The sequence below is a fragment of the Mytilus edulis genome, chromosome 8 (assembly GCF_963676685.1).
Source record: "Mytilus edulis chromosome 8, xbMytEdul2.2, whole genome shotgun sequence".
Taxonomy (NCBI): Eukaryota; Metazoa; Mollusca; class Bivalvia; order Mytilida; family Mytilidae; genus Mytilus; species Mytilus edulis.
The window spans coordinates 62,058,474-62,073,585 of NC_092351.1; the positions used below are offsets into that span (position 1 = coordinate 62,058,474).

Below are 15,112 nucleotides of genomic sequence, written 5' to 3' on the forward strand. Positions count from 1 at the left end.
TAGAAGTAGAACTATATACCCAGACAACATGAGTATGTTGGCCCAACATTGGCACAACGTATATCATTGCATTGGCCCATCGTTGTATTTTAACGTTGGCCCAACGTATAAGTGCAAAGTGGGCCTACGTTGGCCCAACATGATGGCTTCATGTTGGCCCAACGTTGTACGGTTATATGCAATACATAGAGCCAACGTTGGCCCATTGTATGAAAAACGAAATCCATGTTGGCACAACGTTGGACCAACGTAGAAATATCTTTTCTTATGTTGGCACTATGTTGGTCCAAGGTAGGTATTTCTCATTTTTATGTTGGCAATACGTTGGTCTATTGTTTCAACTAAATTACAATGGATGCTGCATAAGGAGCTGTATATGATAAATACTACGGAGCACATTTGATCTTTTTTTTGTATTCCAAACTGCCAAAGTTTAAGGTAGCAATTCTGTATTTTTGTATTACCCATTGTTGTTACTGTCCTTGTTTTTTTCATGAACTTTGCCTCTTTAATTTTATTGTGTGACGCTAAGATATTTCTTTGGCAATGTTTGATGAATCGACCAGATAAACTCTGTGTCATTTGGTGTTTTGTAAAGAGTTGTCTCATTAGCAATCATACCACATCTTCTTTTTTCATATCAATTTCATTTATTTCTTTAACAGAACAAATGACGTATGGCTTATGGTTAGGCGATCATACAAATAGTTTTTTTCCGAGATGTAATTTTTGTTTTGGTTCCAGATCCAGAATGAAAATTAAATAATTCAGAAGATGAAACTTTATTTATTTTAAATTTGATATCATTGGTCGTCACCACGAGTAGTGTCCTCCTCAATTTGAACTTCAACAGTGTCATTATTATTTATATATGTTATTCTTTTTTCCCTTCTCTGTTTCTTGCCACCTTCTCTGTCAAGGCTTAAGCGCCGCCAATCTTTAGCTGCATCATCTATCTCCTTATCCGAAGACTCTTTACAGCTATGTTTTTTTTCTAACCGACTCTGTAATAAAGTTATAAGTAAACTTGAATTGCGTATTTGTCTAATGCATGCGTACGTAATCTCCCTTCTAGATATGTAATATAAATTAATGTATATTCTAAATAGTTTAAACACTATTTAATACAAAATAAAATCTTAAATAACCATTTTTTTTTATATCGGTTATTTCTCTAATGGTCAGAAATTCATTAGTATTAGACGGATTTGTGGGTAGAACAAACCCTTATTACTATTATTTCAGAATTCGGTATCATGTTTTATATATTCGTAATATACATGATATATAAAGAATAATTTAGATGTGTATTAATGAACAGTTAAATATTTGATATATAAAAACACTGTTACACATTCAAGTGTGTATATGATAAGGTTTCACAAATATATCGTATCTGTTTGCATGCCATTTAGAAATACAATAAAACTAACAAATTTTTATTTATATTTTAATGAAGTAGAAATCATTATACCACATTTTTGAAACATTACGAAATAAGGTACATCTTAAGGCAATTTTATTCCATTAACTTCAGTAATGATCATACATGTTGTGGTTATAGATTTATATAATTTACCATTTGTTTGAAGATACTTATAATGTTCAGTGGCAAATATTTCATGATAATTAATAGGATTGAAATGATTTAAAATCTAGAAAATATTTCGCCCAAAACGTATAAACTTCAAGATCAGCATTATAAAATGATAGAAATTAATATATGTTTTGATTTTTAACAACATCCCTCAGATTAAAAAATCATATTGTATTTTTCATTCTGAATCGTATATATATATATATATATCAGATTTTTTAAAGTTACAACTTACATGTTACTATCTTTCTCTTTGAATCTCAGATGACATGATTTTCTCTTTTTGTTTTCTTCGTATCACTGCTTTCTTACAAATACACAACAGGAAATAATCACAAAAGTGACCATCCCATTACATTAAGATTTCCTATAAACTTAATTACCATAGCAACTATCTTTGAAATTTGTCGAACATATGGTCAACCTTATCAGAATGGGCTTGATTAACAGACTGGCTGTATCAAATATCCCTCTGCATATAATTGCTATTATTATGTTTCACAAAGTTTAATGAATAAAGTTATTATAAATAATGATTGCAATAAATTTTAATTTTTAACCAGGCAATCTATGTTTACGATATACATTTTTTTTATAACAGTAATGATATTCCAGTATTAATTTTACCTGACTTATATATAGAGTATAATATATGATCATGCAACGTTGGGCCAGCATTGGCCCAACATAGAGTTGTAAATGTAATTTCAGTTGATAAACACTTTCGGTATAACATTAACTTTTCATAAAACCTGCTGCAATCGAAATTATCCGCCTCCCAAGAGAAATAAAGCGTAAAATATTATATAATAAATTCTATTAACAAAATTTCATATCGGCCCTATGTTGCTACTAACATAATGCCAACATTTGCCCGATTATTTATAACCAACATGAGATAATAATAAGAATTTACAACAACAGACCAACGTTGGGCCAATGTTGTGCAGCCGACACCAACGTGCGACCAATGTACCGACAATTTGCCAACGTTGGGCCAATGTTGTGCAGCCAACATAAACTTGCGACCAACGGACCGACAATTTGCCAACGTTGGGCCAATGTTGTGAAGCCAACACCAACGGTAGACCAACGGGCCGACCATTTGCCAACGTTGGCCCACTGTTAGTCTGCTGACTGGGTACTCTGGAATCCTTTCAACAAGCAAGTATCTTTCACGTTCAACGTTTCTTTAAGTTTTATCTTTAAATTTTATAAAACATAAAGAATAGTTATCATTATAATGTATTATTTTTGTTCGAATCTTATTTAAAAGAATAACATGAATAAAGTCTTGAAAAAATATGTTTTATTTTCTCCAATTTCATCTTGCCATGTTCTATAATGATGTCTCAAGTATAGAATAAAATAAGTAATGAGTTTGGATAAGTGTTGCTCAATACTAATTTATTTATGAGGAAGGTGATTATCGGATTTGTTTTTGTCATTTATTTTCTTCTAAATAAATTTGAGACATCGTTTATTACTCTTCGGTTCATATAAAAAAGAATATGTGGTATGATTGCCAATGAGAAAACTCTCCACATGAGACCAAAATGACTCAGAAATAAATAACTATAGGTCACTGTACGGCCTTCAACAATGAGCAAAGCCCATACCACATAGTCAGCTTTCAGAGGCCCAAAAAAAATCTTTTTTAACCCGTCTGTTGTATTTTAAGCAGCATGCATTTTTCCTTGTAATTGTGGTAAACGCAAGTTGATACATTAGCCAACGGTTTATGGAAGTAACGAATTCAATTGTCGACACATGGTTTACGAATTGAATCCTTCTTTTTTGTAAATTTGTTGGGGTGTACAAGCATTGACGGAAGTACATGATGTATGAAGCGCGATAGCATGAAGCATCATGAAAACACGATTTCTATCAAGTTTTGTCTTTTTATTACCTGTGTCTAAACTTCAATGTAGAAGCTCGTCTCATTATGAATGTTACATTTCATTAGGAAATGAAGGTTGTTTTCAGAATGACGCGAGATTGCTGTTAGCCAATCAAAATAACGTACAATGTATTATAATGAAACATACATGTTACGTAATTATTTTCCCGTAAATTTAAATGCCTTTCTTAGTCAATTGACTTTTTATTCAGGTAAAATTATAATTTCTATAAGCACTATCTGTATACGAAGAAACAAACACTTTCAAACGAAAATATATATAAAAATATGGAGATGAGATATGATTGCCAATGAAACAACTTTCCACTAAAGTTTAAAAAAAACAGTGAATGTTACATATAATAGGCAACCATACGGCCTTCAACAATAAGAAAAATGCATACTATTTAGTCGGCTATAAAAGGCCTGAGTGGTCATGAAACCTATGTTCCTCGGTGCCGAAGACTTATCTTGAATTTGTTAATCTTAATCCCAGGTTGCGGATAATGAACATGGGGGGGGGGGGGATCTTACTTTGAGATGATCAATGTATATTTTAAATTTTGCAAAGACAGGGAAAAATAAGGATGTCAACATTTCAGGAAATTGATGCTTGGTGTAATCATTAATAGAAATAATATTAAACGAAAAAGTTGGCCAGATATTTGAACAGGAATTGAAAAGTGATGTTTATAAACAGTGAAAAGGATTTCTAAAAGATTGTATTATTTTATAAATCAATAGACGACCTAAAATAAATTCCAAAAACTCTAAAATCAATTCGTCCGTTGAAAGTAGTAATTTCAACTCCCATTTCTGGACATTTTAATGACACTCTCCAACAATAAAATCATTACAGATATGTATTACAAGAAGACAGATACACACCGGTATTTAAATTTTGAATCAATTAAGCCTTCCATCACATAGAAAAAGAAATATTCTTTATTGTATCGGATACAACTCTTCGGAAAAGAGGGTTAGAGGAGTTAGAAATGTATCTCTTACAACCAGATTATCAATTTAAACTGATAAATGGCAATATCTAAAGAGCATGAAGAACAAATGAAGTGTCTTCAAACCAACTTAGAACACAGATGGAACACACATTCCATAATAATGATCTGATCTCAACGCAAATTTCTCCAAATAACAATTAAAAGTATGATAAGAAAATGTATAAAAAGTAATTTTACAAAAATACTGGACTCCGAGGAAACTTCAAAACGGAAAATTCCTATTCCAAAGCTCAATTAAACATATCAAACGAATAGATATTAACTGTCATATTCTTGAATTGGTTCAGTCATTTTCTTATGTAATATAAAATATAATTTGATTCGTGAAACAATTGTCATATGATCATTGTATGATGAAGGACTTTCCATTATGAATTTTCAAAGGAGTTCTGTATGTTTGTTGCTTATTTTTAACATGCATTTAACATGCTTTTAACATACTTATTCACATTTACAAATTAAAAAAAAATCTTACAAAAAACACAGAGTGGACGTGGCCGGTTACTAGTAGATCCCATCAACAAAAAGTAGACATAGACAAGATTCAAACGACGATGTGTATATAATTGGCCTAGTCAGTTCATGTATTTAATAGACATGTGATACCTTTTAAGGATATTTAAGGAGTAAAAATAATATAAGAAAAACTTCCACATAATTGTATATACTATGCATATTTGTGGTTCTCCAATCTGTCGATACATATATCTTGGTATCGCACAAAGTCATGATTTTTTTTCTCTGACTGTTAAGATATCCTTACACTTAATACAAATGATGTTGGATGTGTACTGATTGATATTTTATTCTAAGATGCATGATTTTTAGTTTTTATTGGCTTTGAACTAAATGTCAGTAACTGCGAGTACTCTCATATTTGTGTCTTTCTGATGTGTGGATGTGTAAGTAACCGACCATACCCTTGTTTGTTTTAGTAAGTTGTATTTCTATTTGTATTCGACTTACGAAGCCTTTGTCAAATGATTTTTATAGTTTGTTTTTTTGTTGTACTATTTCATCATTGTCCAAGATTATGATTATTGGGAAATGATTTGTGCCAACAAAATTATTTAATCCGGACACATTATGTATGTTCGTGTTATAAATCAAGAACCTGCAATTCACTGGTTAATGTTCATTGCTGTGTTTCATATTTGTTTTATTATATAATTTTGCACCTAGTTTTCTTGTTTGAATTGTTTTATGTTTGTCATTTCGGCGCCTTTTGCAGCTATATAGTTATCAAAGGTATCATGATTATTATTTAATACGCCAGACACGCGTCTCGTTAACAAATGACTCATCAGTGACGCTCAGATCAAAATAGCTATAGAGCCAAACGAGTACAAAGTTTAAGAACATTGAGAACCCAAAATTCGAACAAGTTATGCCAAATACGGCTAAGGTAATCTATGTCTGGGATAACAAAATCCTAAGTCATTCGAAAATTTTAAAGTTTTGTTTACAGAAAATTTAAACAATGACCATATAATTGATACTCAAGTCAATAACAAAGTGCTGTCTATTGGTATCAGCTTTGCTCAATGTCGAAGGTCGAATAATGACATATAGCTGGGGTTTTTTTTCAGTATTAGTTTTTCGATTACGGAGAGTTGTTTCATTGGCAATCATATCATATCCTCTTATTTTCATACATAAAAGTTTGCAGAAAGATCAGAAACAATATTGACACTGATCAAGTTCAGATATATTGACATTGTAGATTTAAAATATATTTATTATATAATTCATAAATGACATATAAATTGGAACTATATGCTGATCCTCTCCCTTGCAACATACGGGTACTATAGATACCTTTGAGCGAAACAGATAAATAACAGAGAACCAGTCCATTGGCAGTCAATCAATCATTTACAAGTATAAACCTTTTAGTTCTTGCTAGATTTTATTTAACGGTGTTTGTAAAAAAGGTATACATATAACGGGTATATTTTTAGATAACAGGTACAAACCTTTTCAATATGTTTATAATTCAATAGTATCTGTTCTATATAGTTTTAACAGTTAAAATCATTTAATGTTCATAATTAAAATGAATGTATCGTATCTAATGCAATTTTGGTCTAATATCGATAAATAGGTCTGAAACTGCTGCGATTCGCTTGTTGTTATAAGTTCACACATGCATCATTAAACAGTCAAACTGTCAAACTTAAAAGAAAATTAAAAATAAACTACCACATGCTGTCATTGTGATTTAATAATCTAATCATAAATACCGGAATTAAAATTGTGTACGCGAGACGTTTATTTCTTTTACTTAAATTTAACACTTAAGAGTGTAAGTGATTAATTTCAACACAAATTTTAAAATAAATTTTATTTTTGAAGCCAAAAAAGCTGTATTTATATAAAAGGAAGAAGACGTCGTTTGATTTCCAATGAGTTCATAAGTACTTTTGATAGATGTTTTCCAATACAAGTAAGCTGTTAGAAATTACTAAGCACCAGGGAAATATCTGTGTATTTTATAAATCTAATGAAATGGTAAAATGTTATAACATGTCAAATAATTTGTCATAATAAATTGAGATGTTTTCTTTCAGTATGTACTATAGCTAGTAAGTAGGATATTCAGCCGTTTTAGACTAGATACTCCAATAAGCCTGGGAATCTCGTGGCTAGTCCTAGTAAGAATATGTTAACAATTAATGTTCAATTTAATATGAAATAAAAGAGAGGCGACACATACCATTGGGTCATTCACACTGATCAATCAATACAAACTGACAATCTATTGGCAAAACTAAAACAAAAGTATACAAAATACAATTTAGACAAATAAAGACTGAGCAAACTTTACTCTCTTGCATCATAAGACAAAGTATACAAACACACAATTTAGAAAAAACAAAGATTGAGCAACATAACCTGTCCTTTACCGAAGTTGAACCCATGTGCAGTAAAAGGTTTAACATATCCCGCTTAAAGTGATGAAAGCCAATAACCAAAAAAATTGTATGTCTAAGTATTAGTCCTTTTGATGAACTTGCACAATAACCTACAAAGTTGCACAATGTCATGGCTAACAAAATATCCGAACACAATTACAAGAACGATAACACCAGTAAATCCAATTCTTGCTGCAGAAAGTCTATAATCAGGTGCAGATGTTCGTCTTCTTACAAATGTTGATGTTTTACGTGGATCAATACGTAGGTTTTGTATTATTTTTTGAAAATCTTCATCGGACACTGCAGCTATTGATGAATTGATACAGAAACATGTACATGTGGTATCATCTGAAATATATGAATAAATAATTTTATCAATCAATAACAAAACAGTATTTCACTCATACAATAAGATTTTTTTATAATTAAATTAATTGCAGTTCAAAAGCAATGAGTTTACGTCTATTAAATTATAATACTGGTACCTTAGATAGCTATTTATACTACTGGATCGATGCAACTGCTGGTGGACGTTTCTTCCTCGAGGGTATCACCAGCCCAGTAGGCAGCACTTCGGTGTTGACATGAATATTAATTAATATATGGTCATTTTTATAAATTTCCTGTTGTCAAATCTTGGAATTTTTCGAACAACAAAGAATTTACCTTAGCCGTATTTGGCACAACTTTTTTTAAGTCTTCAATGTCTTTCAACTTTGTACTTGTTTGGCTTTATAGATATTTTGATCTTAGCGTCACCGGATAGTCTGGTAGACGAAACGCGCATCTAGCGTATTAAATTATAATTCTGGTACCTTTGATAACTATTATGTAGTAACGGGACAGTTTTGTTTGGTTTTATTTCAATCTGCTAGATAGATACGTTTTTTGTATTTTGTCATTGGTAAGTTTGCAATTATATTGTATATTATTGCATAGCAATATATTTCCCACAGAAAGTAACCAAAAGTTAGCGTGCAATAAATTTCAATATTGCACTAGTGCAATAAATCTTCAAAATTCATGACGTAATCAACGACAAAATCTGTTTTAAACATTAACTATTGTATTAAAACAAAAATTATTAAAAATTCATGACAATATGTGCAACCCAAAAAGACATGTTTGTAATATGCAATCAAATTAACGCATGACATTTTAGTAAAGACCTTTTACAAAAAAGGGTATTTCTTTGATTTTCGTGTGTAAAATTAAAACCATTTAAAAACATGTTTAAGGAAGAAAATAACTACTAGTATGTGACATTAAATACAATGATATTAAAAATATCGATTCAATTTATAAATAATATGCTAGGCAGCTACAAGGCTATAATACAGCCGATATTGACTTTGTTACTTTCACGCGCCCATGAACTTCGTGCCAACGCTTTGCTGTTGACAACTGTTGGCGTGTTGCCCATTGTTTACCGAGGAGAGTAATGGTTATACCGACGACAGTCGTTGACTTACAATGCCCACGGAATACGATGTAAAGTGTGCAGTTCCGGATATAACCCGTCATTTCGGATAAGTTATATACCTTTAAAGGGTTTTATTCTAATACAGTTATTCTAAGCAAATTCAAAGCACAGTAAAAAAAAAAAAGCCTTATTGTAGATACAAGCTAAATTAACACTGGAATATAACATGAATGTTATGAATTCATATTTGCTCATTTTCTTCTTGTTTAAAATTCTTTTGGATTTTTTTTTTATTATTATGAGTTCTGCTTTGATATTGCAATAAGTGTTGTTATAGGTTTCTGGTAATCTTAAATGCTGTAGATTTGTCGAGGGATTTGTTACATTTACATCATATATAATTCAGTTTTGACCTCCTAATTTTCAAAATTAAAAAGACATAAAAAGATATACCTTTTTATAGAATGTAAATTTCAAAGTGTAGAACAAATGATTTACTGGTGCTTTTCATTTTCGCAACTAGTTTTTAATGGTGTGAAAGGTTTTGACATATTTTCAATTTGTTTGTTTTTGTATTGAATACGTATTTGCTTATTCAATCTTTATATACATTAAAATTTTTACTTTTTGGAAGTTGTCTCATTATGGTTGGAGTTTTTTCTGGCGTTGTTACATCATATGGATTGGTTGTAAAGCCATGCTTGTTTTGTGCCTCCTTTTCACCAGTTGAGTCATCGGGCGTACTCGAATAGCTTTCGGTTAACACTAATTGTGTTGTACGAAATTGAGTAGAATATATACCACGTGGTGCAGACGGAATCATACTGTTATTGGTGGGGTCAAGCGTTGTACTCTGTATTTCCGGACAAGAACATTTGCTGACCACAGATTTACCACAAGACTGATATATTGGGACATGAATCGATTTCATGTTTACTTCAACTAAAACAGAAAAAATAACATATATTGTAAAATCATTTGAGAATATCTAAATATACTCAGAGATCTTTGAACTCATATGCTCAATAGTGGTAGTATATTCCTGTCTTTCTAAAGTATCGCCCTTATTTTTTCTAAAAGGTCGCTTGTTTGTTCTATGATAATGTTTATATCCTTGTCTTTCATTTTTCTAATGTGCTCTTTCTTTTGTTTTCTTGTGATTCTTTGATACATATAACGTGGCTCTGTACATTTACATCCCGTCATTTTGTTGTTGTGCTATTGTGGATTTTTTTATTCGTGTCTTTCACATTTGCTACTGTGCTTTATATATATATATGCCTTCTGTGCTTCATTGTTATATATTTGTTTGATTTTATACTAATTAATATAACATATGTTGACTGCTGTACCCCTTTTTTGACTTTTTTGTCTATTGTCTCTGTTTGTAATGGAATTTGATGCAACTGTCATTTCCACTTTCCGTGTTGAATTTTCCTTTGTGTTCAGTATTTTTGTGATTTTACCTATTGCATGGTAAAATTAATACACAGATGAAGGATATTTTTTTCTTTTGTTACCTATTCAGACATCGGACTCGGACTTTTTTGAACTGAGATTTACTGTGCGTATTGTTGTGCGTTTGTTTTTTTCTACATTGGCTAGAGGTATAGCGGATGGTTGAGATCTCAAAAAACATGTTTAACCCTACCGCATTGTTGCAGCTGTCCCAAATCAGGAGTCTATGACCTTTGTTAGTCTTGTATGATTTTAAATTTTAGTTTCTTGTTTATATTTTAGAGTTTTGTATGACGTCCATTATCACTGAACTAGTATACATTTTTGTTTAGGGACCAGCTGTAGTACATCGTCTCGCTGTATTGAAGACAAGTTGGTGGCCTTCTGCTGTTGTTTGCTCTTTGGTCGGTTGTTGTCTTTTTGACACATACTCCAATTCATTTCTTAATTTTATCAATATTTGATAGATACAATGAGACATGCTTGGTGTATCATCATTTTTGAAATTATATTCTTTTTTCTTCACAATATATACGTATAAACAGAAATTCCATTACAACTTTTTCAGAGAAGGTACTCAAATGTACTTATTCAGATAATTCTTTAGGATGAAAACAAAAACCTTTTGAAAATGCCGATTGCCGCATTTCCCAAATGGATTGTGTATACATTTTAAAACATTATGTTAATATTATAAGCTCATTTTTATGTCTATTTTTTTTTAACAAAAATCAAAAGGAACATGAATAGCATATAAAAATTATATGACTTTGTTACCTGAATATATACATCGTCGAATATACAGCGTTCTGTCAAAAGCCACAGATCGATAGTTGTCATTATAAAAGGGATCATCTAGGATGTCATATAGTTTGCACCTCAGAGCCATATCGTTGAAAAGAAATCCCCAGCAAAACATGTCACTCGAAATTGCATCACATAAATTTGAACATGTTCTTACAGTTGCTGTCCCTGCTACTATTAAAGTCCCTATTTCTGCATCGCCTTTCATTGCAGGTACTGCATCGTATGAAAATTCCGAACAAAACTCTGAAACAATGTTGATAAAACATTAAAGTGTCATTTGTCATGAACTAAAATAACTCATCATAGATATCAGCTAGGATTGAAATTTTTTATTTACCCCAGACAATCGTTACGATTACAAAAGATGCATCAGTGACGCTCGAATCATAAAACGTATAAAAAGCAAAATTAAGTACGAAGTTGAAGAGCATTGAAGACCACAAATTCAAAAAAAAAACATTGTCAAATATAATCTATTCTTCGTATTAGAATATCCTCAGTATTTCGAATGATTAATACTTTTACAAACAGTCAATTTTAAAAATGACTATATAGGTAATGAGGAACATTGGTCAATTATTTGCGGGGGGATTTCCCCCATGGAGGCTTCCAAATTGAAATTTTGAAAGAGCAATTTTGTCCACAATTTGAAACAAAACAATTAGTTTTACAATGACTTTTGGCTTATAAAAGTATGAAGAAGCCAAACAACATCATTTAAATGAATTTGAAGGCCTCCTTGAAGGTTTTTTATGACTATGGCAGCCATCTTGCACGAAAAAACCCCAAGGGCATTTTGAAAAGTTGGCAGGTATGAGATCAGATCCAACACACACAACATCTCATATCTATAACCTATATATTTATATTAACAGTGTGTTGATGACCTGTTTACAAATTATAATAATAAGTTGTTTTCATTCACTAAAATGCCATTTTTTTGTTTGTGTGCATGTTCTAATATAGGTGGATATGTGTTTCAATATTAAAAAGGGAAGTTAAAACATAAAATGGGAAATTACAGTAAAACACAAACACAAAGCAAACAATCCTCAAAGAAGGGACACCACACAAAAGAAGTGTAGTTCTCTCTGATGTTTTTTTATAAGAGTAAAATATTAATAACAAGTTTTGGTGAATGAAAAGTCCAAAAACAATAATTATAAATAAATATGATCTGCTTGTTCAAAATATTTTTCATAAAAAAAGTGAAAATACCTTTCAAACATTATTAATTTCTTTGAATTGATATTAACTTTTGATCTTTGAATATGTACACAAAGAAATCACATACTTGTTTTCTTGATCAAAACATTTTTCGTTGTAGTTGTAGTCATTTTGGCATGTATATGGGCATTTAATTACTTATTCTGTATTGTTTTCTATTAATCAACCTAGAGAAGCACTGCCGCAGGAAAGGAAAGTGACTTTGACACAAATATTCTACATTTAAAAAGTTATTCGCTAATAATGACTCGAACTTCTCAATTGTTTCTGGTTCATATTGTCTTCCATGTTCGATAACTGCTGTGTTTTAAAAGAACTTGTTGTAAATGAACTGAAACTTACATTCAAACACTTGTTTTATATTGTCAGTTTCAATGCTATAATATCTAAAAGTGATCCACAAAATGGTTAACATTGGGGAAATATTGTAACTATTGTGATAAAGTTTCCTCTGTCCTTGACAAAAACAAACTGACATACAAAAACAAACTGCATTTATACATGTTAAATGACCATGAGCTGTTGTGTCTGCAACACAGTCACAATCGGATACAATAATAAGGCGGTCTTTTTTTTTTTTGGCAAAACAACTTGGTATGAGATTTATCTTTTCATTTTTAAAAGTATAACGCTTTGAATTGACAAACAATATGTCATTTTCGATTCCCAGTCGCAAGTATTTCAGTAATATTGTTGTACAATTACTAAACTGTAGTAATGCCTAGTACATTGTAGTATGTTTTACTTTGGATCCAGATTTGCATCTGTTGGTTTTGATGTAAAAAGTACAAAGTCATTTCCATATTCTGCTTTCTGTCATATGATTCTGATCTTAGAATGATATCTTTTTATAGTTTTATTGTTGAAAAACCCATCGTTTCTTTAAAGGCTAGATTTTGTTGTAATTTGTCAAATAGATGAATAAAGTTTTGATTTTAATTACAAGATCTATTTAAAAAATTAATTGCAATGAAAACCAAAACGGAAAAATCATCATTATTTGAATATATTTGTAAATAAATTTAATTACATATTCAGTAATGAATACCTATAAGTTTTTAAAAACTTCTCCACATTCCATTTGTTTTTAATGACAAAATACATGATAATAATACACATTTATATTTACAATTATATTTTAAACCAATCCTTCAATATCATTGATTATCTTCTTACTACATCTGTATTGATTTCAATTGTTTTTTTTTACTTCAGACTGTTTTCAATCCCAAAACTTTTGACATTATATTTTAAAATAGTTATAAATTTAAAATTAAAACAAAATATTCATTAAGACTTATTGACAGCATACAATTGTGTATGTGTTACTTTGTGAATCATGCTTGTGAATGGATGTTGGCTTCCTTATCATACAACAGATGTTGTTGGACCTGATCTACCACAGCGCCACCTGTAATTAAGTGGGGATAATATTCACAAATGTTCCTCATTGATATTCATGGCAACACCGAAGTGCTGACTACTAAATTGACCACGTAATACTATCATATATATTTGGAATATAACATTCATATGAAAATAAGCAAAAGGAAGTACAATTGCCGATGTTACAACTGTCCAAAAAAATCAAAAGTAATGGATAAAGGCAAAAAAATAACGTATGCTAGCTTTTAACTGAGTGTACTTTAGTTTTGTATTTACCTTTCTCTCATCCATTTTACGATGACTTGGGGTCAATTACATTGGAAAGCAATTAATTTAATTACACATAACATTGCAAAAATGATCAATTACATCAATTACACATTACACAGTTTTTGAAGTGTAATTAATAAAATTACAATTACTTTTCTAGTGTAATTAATTAAATTACACATTACATTTCATCATGATATTTTTTAACAAATTTTACATATATATATATAATGCATGTGTAAAATTTTCATGTAAGCATAGTTTAAGCATTGCATTTGATAATTATTTAATTTAGTTTTAGTTTTGTCATTTAGTCTGAATCTGTTTGGTCTGAAAACAGCAATTGTAATTAGTCTTTCGACAGGGCTTATAAATGTGCTAGATATTGCTCAGTCAAAAAATGGAAGTTTTATGATTAGAAAATCATCATTATGATAGGAGAGGATATTTGTTCCTATTAACTTGCCAATACATCAATGTGTAATTTGACATCTCAGAAATGAACTCATTGAATTAAACAGATATAAGTATAAAAAAATATAAACGAATTAAAAATATTAAAAAGAGTGGTTGTCACAATAATATTGAAAATAATTTTTAGCACAAAAAATGTAATGTCTAAATATTAGCAATATTTTGCTAATCAGATAAAATACATGTAAAAATGGCATTGCCCCTGGACATTTTAATCTGATTAATTGCTGTTTGTTTTTACAGCTGTTAATTTTTATTTCTATAATCCTTTTGTGTATACTAATTTGACAAAATGATTGTATGCAGTGATTTTAAATTCTGAATGAACTGTCTAAGAAAGATGTTACACAGTGACACATGTTTTTGTTTTTGTTAAACAAGGTGATTAATTACTTATCAATCTATATAGTTAAAAGATCTTTCTTAAAAACTGAACAACCCCTATCATTGTCACATTTTTTAAATATATAAAACTATTAAAAAAATAATCTGTAGGTCAAATAAATGATATAAAAACTTCAGTATAAATTACAGACTCCATATATTAAAAAAGCATGTGATATCAATAGTTGAAAAAATACATATAATTTAAGTTTATATTGTTAAATACAAATCATAATCTTTAACACCATA

The 15,112-nt window shown here is 30.3% G+C and overlaps 1 long non-coding RNA gene across 1 annotated transcript; it reads right to left on the reverse strand.

The window, feature by feature from the left end:
- Positions 1 to 770: 770 nt before the first annotated feature.
- LOC139486032 (uncharacterized) lies at positions 771 to 1,948 on the reverse strand. The gene is made up of 2 exons (XR_011655460.1): positions 1,833 to 1,948; positions 771 to 1,004 (listed from the first exon to the last, which is right to left on the reverse strand). It is a non-coding gene; the product is annotated as an uncharacterized lncRNA (long non-coding RNA).
- Positions 1,949 to 15,112: the final 13,164 nt, after the last annotated feature.